The following is a 9,490-nucleotide window of genomic DNA, read 5'->3' on the forward strand; positions in this document are numbered from 1 at the left end:
ATTGAAATTACCCTGTGTGACTTCTGAGGATGCCCAGCTTAAACAAACCTGGTGTCCTGTTACGGGTGGGGAACAAATTTGATTCCGTTCTCATTTCAAGGTGAACCTACCCAATAGGTACCTTCTTACACAAGGTGAGAAGTGAGATGGAGATAGCTGGATAGCTCAGTTGGAAAAGCATTAGGCTTCTGATCTCAAGGTCATGGGTTCGAGTCCCATGTTGGGCAAAAGATTCCTGCATTTCACGGGGTTGGAGTAGATGACCCTGGCGGTCCCTTGCAAGTCTCCAAGTCTGTGATTCAGTGAAACACAGCCATCCTTCAAAATTCGCACTCCTCTGAATTTTGCAATGCAGTTCTCCAGGAAAATTATGTGTACAGATGCATATACTGTGGGAAAGTGCACCTAAAATTCATTATGTTAGAGGAAAATGCTTTGCAAATATGTGTATATTAGGAAAAATTGCATACAAATGTGTCTTTTGGGAGATATTCACACTAAAATCCTGATGTGTGTTCATGAAGACTTTTAATTAATTAATTACAATTTGATGTGGAATTGTGGAGAACTGGATTTAAGATTGGAGAAATGAAAGACTGAGACAAACCAAAATTGTCAGATCTGCCCATCCATGGGTGACTCCTGTTGAAGTTGCCAGACTGCACAGTTCACTCCAGTGGTTTGGAGGAAGGTAAACAGGTGCAGGTTCCCAATGAAACCATAGGACTTCCCTCTGGTTCTTTAGGTCTAAAGTCTCTAAAGGACTTAGGTGAGCAAATCTGAGGTAGTATTTTTTTAGTGGCTGACGAGGCTCAAATATCGATTTATTACCCACTTTGTAAGATATCTGGCACCTTTAGGCTTTTCGAGGATTTGCCTAGGTATACTTGCTTTTCCCTAAACATTTGTGTTGTAGACACCTCTGCTGGAGGAGTGAGCAAATGAACTGTGCAGAGAGCTTCCCCGAGGACAGAACCTTTTGAGGTTCTCCCTTTACTGAGTCTTCCGTCCAGTATTGCTGTCACAGGATTTGGACTAGGAGGTAATGTCACACTTAACTGTCAGCTTCCTCCCTCCCTTCTTCCCTCTACCTCCCTGTCTTCAGCCCTATCTTCAATATATAACCCATCTTAATGTGGGGGAGGAGGAGGAAGAGGAGAAGTTCTCTGTCTCTGTTGTTTTTGCCTTTCTTCCTCATTTATTTATTTATTAAATTTGTACACTACCCTTCAACTGAAGATCAGGGGACAGTTCACAACATAAAAATGCAAAATGAAGACACAAAATACAGAATAAAACAAAAACAAAAGCAGAACAAGCCAATAGAATGTTAATCAGTTTATCTCTTTCCCCTACTATTTCCTTCTCTCGTGTGCATGTTTCCTCTTACATTTTTATAAAATAAATAATTTTAAAAGGGGGAAAGTGATGGTGTCACTGGAATGACTCATATGAGATCAGGATGCACAATGGACCATGCTGTGTATTACAATGGATTGTTATTACAATGGATAGGAGGAGTCCTGGAGAAGTGGACATACTTTAGCTCCAGTCTCATTCACATGATGGGATATCCTGGACTATAGGAAGTTACCTTACATCAGCTCTGTCAATCGATCCATCTAGCTCAGTATTGTTTACATTGACCAGCAGAGGCTCTTTAAGGCTTCAGGCAGCAGTCTATTCCCCTACTTGAATATGACAGGATTGAGCCAGACCTTCTACATGTGCCTACATCCCTTCCCCAAGCCCTGAATTAAGCCCAGATTTCAGGACCTCCTCTACTGCTTCTGTTCTATTACAGGAAAGTTTTCATTGCCAGACATTTTTTTTCCTAAGGGGAAAGAAGGGAGCCAAACCAATTTTGAAAGCGGCTAAGTTGTGTTGAGTAATGCGAGTCCTTCTCTTGATGCACGTTGGCATTCAAAGGGAATGTGGCTTTCTGAAGTGTGTGTGGGGCTGCCCAGTCGCCTTTCAGTTGCTTTCCTTGGGACCTTTCCAGAAAAGTCCAGTAGAATCTAGTCTAGAGAAGACATAGTCAAAAGAAGCTAGGTTGAGTCACAGGTGCTAAGTCAAGGCTGGTGCTGTGATTGTTGTCACTTGGGTGCTTTGTCTTTGTCTGAAGTATTAGCTGTGGGCCATGGCTGGAGACAAGACACCAGGGTAGATGGACTCCTGTAAAAAATCTGAAGTTCTTTGAAACTGATGAGGGCACTTCCAAACCACAAATTATTTCCAGAAACAGCTTTGGTGAATGAGAGGAGGGAAGGCCTGCACATGGCAAGCTTGCCTCAGAAAGGGGGGAAATCCTTTGAGATGAAGTCATTGTGCAAGAGAACAAGCTGCTTACAACCAACCCTCTTTTACCAGAACAGTTTGGATCCAGATCCACACCAGTCACTAGAAGTTCACCCACCACCTACCTGATCTGAAAAGGCACAAGACTAATAAGGGGAAATCTTGGAGTCGCCTGTGAAATTTAATTTTTGTATATCTCTCTTTCCTTTAGCCTGTGGACTCTGCTCCAGTGGCAGGTTAAAGAAAGAACTCTTTTCAATAGAGAAGAGAATTAAATCATTGCTTTATCAGGTGTGCCCGTTCACTAAACTTTGCTTAACTTGTGCAACTCTCTTTGGCTCCATTCTCTGGCCTTCACCTTTGAGCAATATTGATTAGCTGGTACTTATCCTGGCATTTGATCCCAGCTCGTGTCAGATATTTCCTCTCTAACAAATGGATTGTGTTAACTCTTTGGAAATTCTGTTCTCAAATCATGCAGGGCAATCTTTTGAATTTTCCTGATCCAGGAAGTCTTTAATGGTAGGAAGATGACAGATTCTCTACTGTTTCATCTTTAAGTCCTTTAGTATTATGACTGAATGCTCAACTAGACAAGGGATCCCAAGGATCATCTAGTCCAACTCCCTGCAATGCAGAAATATGCAGTTGTCCCATACGGGGATCAAACCTGCATCCTTGGCATTATCAACACCATGCTTTAACCAACTCAGCTATCTAGCTACAGCACACATTTTTAGTGTAGAAGGCCATTCTGTTTTGGCCCCTAGAATGTCCAAGTAGTGATAGGAAAGACTCCTGCCTGAAACTTTGCAGAGTCACTGATAGTCACCATATCCAATATAATGATAAATGAACTACTGGCTTAAGTTTCCTCTTAGCAATGTAGATCTGTGTCAACATAACTGGTTCCACAGTAGCTGAACATTTCTTAGGATGCTGTACAAATGAGTCATCTCCCATTTCGTCTGTCTATGCAATTTTGCTCTGCAATAACTTTGCATAATACTGTTAATATCAGAACTGGAAAGAATGGTCATTAGTGATACATGACTATGACGCCATGAGTCAGCTGAAGACTCCAAAGGAATACCACAATGACATAAAATCACACTGAGGCAACCCTAAATATTTCTGTGGTTCAGCAATTCTTAAGAAATAACTTGACCATGGTTATACAGAACGTCATTGGCATAAGAATTTAGCCTTATCTCATGTCTCCTGGTTCTCAGTCTAGTGTGTCCATTTTATTAGCTTTATTAGCATTGCATAAAAAGTGTTAGCCTTTTGAGCTGAATCATGTTTAACTGGGGTCAGAAAATATGTTGCTCTTGATGTGTTTGGGTGCCTGAGAAATCATTAACTAGGCAAATAACAAACAAGAGCACTACTTTTCTGCACAACTCTGATTGCTAATGGCACTTCTTTGACTTCCAGAATAACCAATGAGCTATTTGAAAATTATAGTTTTTGTTTTAAAAGAACATGTTTTACAGGTTCTGACTACAGAACTGACTTTGGGTGAAGACAGTGTTTACAGTGTAGCCAAACATCTATTACCAGAGAGTGGGATTTTGATTATTTATTTATTGCATTTATACCTCACCTTGCTCCAGAGGGTTCTCCCTGCCCCCAATTAATCCCCACAACAACCCTGTGAGGTAGGTTAGGCTGAGAATCATAGCCGAGTGTGGATTTGAACCTTGGTCTCACAGGTCCTAGTCTGACACTCTAACCACTAGATCCTATTGGCTCTCATCTTGGATCCATGGTACATTAAAATTCTTACCTGTTGTGACCCATTGTTGTGATCTGAACCCCCCACTTGGGAAGAGCTGTCAGTGTGAAATAAATAGATGACTGAGGCATTTCAGTAAAAGGCAGTTTCTCAGGACTGTGCTTTCAGTCTCTTTAACGAAGCAGAGGCTCAAGTATAAATGGACGTGAAAAGTACATTGTACCTAGATTGGCCCTGTTGCAATGTCTCTATGGGTAGGGTGTATGCGCTGTTTTGCTGCAGCTTATTGGCTGGGAAGATAATGAGCAACTGAGCAATGGAATCTTCCGCTTCTTAGTCAAGTGCTTGTCATGGCGAATGAGGAACAGGAAGTGGAACCATAGACTAATGGGATATCAGATATTCTCACCTGTATTATCCTGTCGGTCAGAGGAGCCCTGATTTCTCACCCTTTCACTTACAACAATATGAATACTGCCAAACTGCTACTGAGTCCAGAGCTGTGATGGAGTTGCCCCCCCCCCAGTTGAATATCAGCACTGTTTCCTATTCGCCATCCACCCCACTGCTTACTAATGTGCTTTCTCAATTTAGTGTCTGAGTTTTACTTTTGCTGCCTCTGATGCTGTCAACACCATGTTGGGGGGCAGGGTGCATATAAAAAAAAGTAGACTGAGCTTAACATCTGGCAATCTGCATTTGAGGGTGGTGGCAAAAAGATGGAGCTTTCTGTGGCAGGACTTGGGTAGCATCATTCTCAGAGGTTAACAGTCTTTATCAGGTTTTAATTGAGTTGCTTTACCTAACTTGAGTAGCTGTTTAGGTTCACAGGTGACACACACAGAACTGATTAACCATTTACCCCACGATAATGATGAAATTTGTTTCTTATTACTATTACTACTATTACTATTACTTCCATGTGTATGTGTGGCATATATTAAATTTAGATGCATGAGGCTGTGACTTAAGAGACTCACGCCACTCAGCTACACTACCCTTCCCCAACCTGGTATCCTCCTGATGGTTTGGTCTGCACCTCCCATCAGTCCCGGTCAGCATGCCCAATGATCATAGATGATGGGAGTTGTAATCCAAAACATCTAGAGGGCATGAATCTGGGGAAGGCTGAGTTGCATGCTCTATGCTTGGTGTTATATTAACAGCAGGTATGGTGTAATGATATGAGGATACTCTCTGTCCATGCAGGACCCAATTTTTCTTGCTTATAGTTCTATCCAGGATGCTGTTGCAGGAGCATACAAAAGAGTAGTTTTCCTACCCATTTGGCATCTGCCTCTGCCTGCTGGCTGCACGTAGAAAAGGAAGCCCCTATAGGCCAGAGTACTTAAAAAATCAATTGGGGAAGAATGGTGCAGAGGGCAGGGGGTTAGTCTGAAAAACGTCAGTTTCATTTTTGATCAAGCATGTGAACAAGCAGAACATTTATCTCTACAGTTCTGACAATCTTCTTCCCTTTCAGATTGGATGGGGGACTCTGTATTGAGATTCCTGCATTGCAGGGGGTTGAATTAGATGACCCTCAGGATCCCTTCCAATTCTACAATTCTATGGTTCCCAAACATTTCCTACTAGTATGAAAGCGAATTAGTCATTCAGTTCAAAGAAGCAGATACTATATGAGTTGTACTATAGCCTTTATAGGCATTTGATGTCAGATGATGCCTCAAGATTGCAAGGACAACCTTTCAGCTTCTCAGATGGCCATGCCAGATCACCCAGGCTCCAAAACAGGAAGGGATCAAACAATTCTGCTAAATGAAGGCTTTAGATGAGAGGCTCGGGCAACTATGGTCACCTAGGGGTGGTTCCACTCCAACTCCCATCATCCCTGACTTGTCTGATTCATGAAGTTGATGAGAATCAGGCAAGTTAGGGATGATGGGAGCTAGAGTCCAACAATGTCCGAAGGGCTCCAGGCTCCACATTCTTGCCTTAAAAGAAGCCCATTTCCATCCATATTAATAAGTGCTGAATTTGGAAAGAAGTTAGAACTGCAATCCTCTGCCTACTAATACGGGAATAAGTATTAATTACTTCTAAGTCAACATGCATAAGACTTCACTGTTAGCCAAATACATGATTTGGTACTGCTGCCACCTATTACTTCTGGCTATGATGCGTAATAGTAGCTATTCAGTATAACTGCCAATGAAGATTACTGAGATGGAAAGCATTTTTTTATACCTGTAGCACCATACCCACAAACCCCAAATTGGAAAGAGCTTTACAAATCACATTTTGAAAGCATGTAACCTCATTATTTCCCCATAGTTTTGTAGATCTTACATTTTTGTCCTCTCTTTTATATATCAGCTAGTGGAAAAATGAGTGGAGACAGCCCTGCATTCTCTATTCTTTCACTAAGAAGTAGAGATAATTAATGTGTCACCACACTCTACTCCCTTCTAAATTGCAAGCCACAAACCAATAATATATGATTCCATAGCATTCACTGTGTGGTTTTGTGCAAATCGATGGTTAAACAACGAAAACACTTTGATGCCTCCAAAATCAGCTTTTAAAAACCCACTGCCCATCAATTGCTTCCAAATTTTCTTTAAAGCTGCCACTAGCAGACCAGTGCAATGAATATTTAACATGTACTGATAGAGCAACACCCCCCACCAACCTCTGCATGATGATACCACAAACCTGAACACACCAGCAAATGTCATATTGATTCAATTATGCAGAAATGGATGTGTGCTTGTGTGTGTTTTTAAAAAGTATTGCAAAAAACAACAACAAATGTTAAGTAACTAGATCCAGAACATTCTGCTGCAAACTAGGGGTTCAAAGATGGAGCAAGGGAGGAAGGAAGGAGAGAAGGAAAAAGGAAAGGGGATAGTTTGAGGATGGGCCCCTGAAGCTTGCCAAATAATCTTTCAGTGTCCAAGAACTTCCTTAAGTTGACTGCTTCTGGAGAGTTGTCGCAGATACCTAGAAGTCTTCCCAGTTACTTTTCTGCCTCTGAACTGATATTGTGACCCTCAACCCCCTCAGTTATTGTCTCCCCTCTCCAATCTGTTAATTCTTCTTGATCAGCATGCCAGGTCTTCTTCTGTCCCTCTGCAACCTTAGAAATCTCAGGCATTGTTCACAGAGAGAGTGTTTCTCCTCCACATGCTCAGAAAAAGGGCACACATGGAATCTATAATGGAGGCCGCTTACACTTTCCCAGCCATATCATCTGTTTAATCTTCATACCACAAAAAAACCTGCAACATGCCAGTTTGAACTGAATAAGCCTTAATTCACCAGATCTCCCATTCTTCCATATATGCCAGGTTCTGCACCTGTAAACTTGCCTGCAGCACATAGATCTGTAATTCAGGGTATCCTGTTCTCCATCTCCCTTTCTAGCTTCCTGTTCTATGCAAAATTGGTGGGCTGAAACTTGGTTTCGTTTCCAAACAAAGTTCACAATGCTAGATCGATTCTTGACTGTCCAAAAGCTGCTTATTTCAGAGTAGGTTGGATCTGTTGGTTAATATCTCTTTTAAATCCTGGCTTTTAAATCCTATTTTTACCATTGTGATTATTATTCATTTTATTATGTGCATTACTTATTAGCACTTTCACCGGAGCTACCAGTTAAATTAGAAGAATGGGAAAACACCTTGATGTTGCTATCACATCTCTTATTCACAAGGCTGTAGGGATATTGAGTGCAATACACAGGAGAGATGCCCTTTCCCTTTATGGCCATCCTTTTCTCTAAAATTGATTAAGAGCATCCTCTTGACAATACCATCTGTTCACCAAATCAAAGCAATTGGAGCACTTACAGAAGTGTAGCTTGTAGCTTGCCTCTCCAGGACCACTACAGAGCCCTGAGAATTAAGGATGCAACAAATGCATGTATTTTTTTTATTCCCAAAGTGAGAACCACATATTCACAATTATGGACAAGTGTTCCAAAAACAATGTCAAATCTGCAAACATATACACACATGCACACACAGAGACCCCAGTATGTACCTGTGAATGTCTTCAGAAGAAAGCCTATTGAGTTTGACAGAGCCTACTCCCAGGAAAGTGTGCATATAGTGTTCAGGGTAAAAATATGAACTCGTTATGTAGGATGTTGTACGTTGCTGCCAACTGCACTCAATGGGGAGGTTATAGAAGAGTCCAGCCTTTTGAGAAAAGCTCAGTATATAATGTAATAAACTGGTCAGAATTTAAATGGGGAACAATTGCAAACTGCAGCTGACACCCCATGCAATAGCAACAAAATCAGTACGCTGAATAAGAAGACACACACTTTAAACTTGCAGAGTAACTCTTTGGAAAATGTCCGTTTGGGAATTATGAATCTGCAGTCATGGATAAGTGTTCCAACCATGTGTTATCACATTGCAGTGAGACAGAAATATCAGCCATGGTAGCAGTGGCCAGGCTTTCATGCATCTCTATTGAGGACTTATCCAGGCCTTAAGCCTAAACATACTGAAGAAATGTTGTAAAAAACAGTAATTTTTCTCTACAGGCCAACAGCCTGAATCCTTGATTGGCCGTGTATATTCTTACAACTGCTGCAAAGAATTCCAGTTGGCAGCTACAATCACAGGAATTGGTGCAGCTATATCTGTCTTCCTCTTGCTCCAAATCAATGTTCCTTTTTAACCAGACCTTTGTTTGACCTGGTTGACATCCTATACCCTTTTATAATGCAGCTCTTTTGAGGGGGGGGGGGTTATTGGGTTATTGTCTGGAGGCGGTTGGAGGATGGATGGCGGCTAACAGATTGAGGTTGAATCCTGACAAGACAGAAGTACTGGTTTTTTTGGGGGGGGGACAGGAGGCGGACGGGTGTGGAGGACTCCCTGGTCCTGAATGGGGTAACTGTGCCCCTGAAGGACCAGGTGTGCAGCCTGGGAGTCATTTGGGAATCACAGCTGTCCATGGAGGCGCAGGTCAAATCTGTGTCCAGGGCAGCTGTCTACCAGCTCCATCTGGAAAGCAAGCTGAAACTCTACCTGCCCGCGGACTGTCTTGCCAGAGTGGTGCATGCTCTAGTTATCTCCCGCTTGGACTACTGCAATGCACTCTATGTGGGGCTACCTTTGAAGGTGACCTGGAAACTACAACTAATCCAGAATGCGGCAGCTAGACTGGTTACTGGGAGCGGCCGCCAAAACCACATAACACTGGTCTTGAAAGACCTACATCGGCTCCTAGTACGTTTCCGAGCACAATTCAAAGTGTTGGTGCTGACCTTTAAAGCCCTAAATGGGCCTCGGTCCAGTATATCTGAAGGAGCGTCTCCACCCCCATCGTTCTACCCGGACACTGAGGTCCAGCGCTGAGGGCCTTCTGGTGGTTCCCTCACTGTGAGAAGCCAAGTTACAGGAAACCAGGCAGGGCCTTCTCGGTAGTGGCACCCACCCTGTGGAACACCCACCAGATGTCAAAGAGAACAACAAC

Source organism: Podarcis filfolensis, assembly GCF_964270895.1.
Source record: "Podarcis filfolensis genome assembly, chromosome: 1".
Classification (NCBI taxonomy): Eukaryota; Metazoa; Chordata; class Lepidosauria; order Squamata; family Lacertidae; genus Podarcis; species Podarcis filfolensis.